The 1,103-nt window shown below is 43.6% G+C and overlaps 1 non-coding gene across 1 annotated transcript; it reads left to right on the forward strand.

Moving 5' to 3' along the window:
* Positions 1-723: 723 nt before the first annotated feature.
* Positions 724-830, forward strand: LOC148571057 (small nucleolar RNA R71). Its single transcript, XR_015908535.1, has one exon. It is a non-coding gene; the product is annotated as a small nucleolar RNA R71 (small nucleolar RNA).
* Positions 831-1,103: the final 273 nt, after the last annotated feature.

Raw genomic sequence — 1,103 nt, forward strand, 5'->3', positions numbered from 1 at the left:
GCCTGTTGTCTCCTATCAATAGATTGTAGTAACTCATCATTAGGAGATGAAGAAGGATAAGTAATTTGAGAGGGCTGCTGTTGGGTATTCTGTGGTCCTTGGGATTGCCTCAGGTGAGGTGCTCTATAAGGTTGGTTCTGCTGCCTGTTGTTGTTATTATTCCACCTCTGATTTCCCTGATTGTCTCTGCCTCCTCTGTTATTGTTGTCCTTCCAATTCTGGTTAGAATTGTCCTGCCATCCATGGTTATGATTTCCACCTTGATTGTACCCCTGGTTGGGGCGGTCATAGAAGTTATGAGTGGATGCCACCATGTTGTCTTCTTGCTGGAGCTGCGGGCATTCATTAGTATAATGGCTATAATCAACACAAATTCTGTAGACTCTCTGTGGGACTAACTGTTGGCTTTGCTGTGCTGGAGAAGGTTGAGCTTGCTGAACTTGTTGTTGATTCAATTGCATATGCTTTAGCAAGTTGGTCATTTCACAGATACTCTGAGCTAGAGCAGTAGTCTCTCTGCTAGAGGATACTTCTGCAACGGCTTTTGAATGGCCTTGTTTCTGCCTGTGGTTCCTAGTAGATTCAGCTAAGTCACTGATCAATTGCCATGCCTCGTCAGTGGTCTTGTACTTCTTCATAGACCCATTGCTAGCACTTTCCAATGTGGTCTTATCTTAAGGCCTCATGCCCTGTGTGATATAGCTAAGTAACACTATCTTATCAATTCTGTGGTGGGGGCATGCTTTCAGAAGATTATTGAAGCACTCCCAGTATTCAAAGAGAGTCTCGTTGTCATCTTGAACAATCGTGGAAATGTCTTTCCTCAGTTTATCAGTAACTTCAGATGGAAAGAATTTTTCCAAAAATTCTTTTCTGAGTGTATCCTAGTTGGATACATTTGCTAGGGGTTGAGTGTAGAACAGGCTGACAGTAGAACAGGTTGCTTGGAAATCTCTCAGGTGCTTGATAGGCTCTTGAGTAGGTAAGCCATGAAACTTAGGCATCATGAGCAGTGCGGTCTTTATTTCAAAATCTGTAGCCACCGCTGGATGATGCGCTTGAAACGGTTGCATTGTAAAATCAGGGGCTCCTTCCTCCTGGAT

Source organism: Arachis ipaensis, chromosome B3 (assembly GCF_059453495.1).
Source record: "Arachis ipaensis isolate K30076 ecotype BB chromosome B3, ASM5945349v1, whole genome shotgun sequence".
NCBI classification, from domain to species: Eukaryota; Viridiplantae; Streptophyta; class Magnoliopsida; order Fabales; family Fabaceae; genus Arachis; species Arachis ipaensis.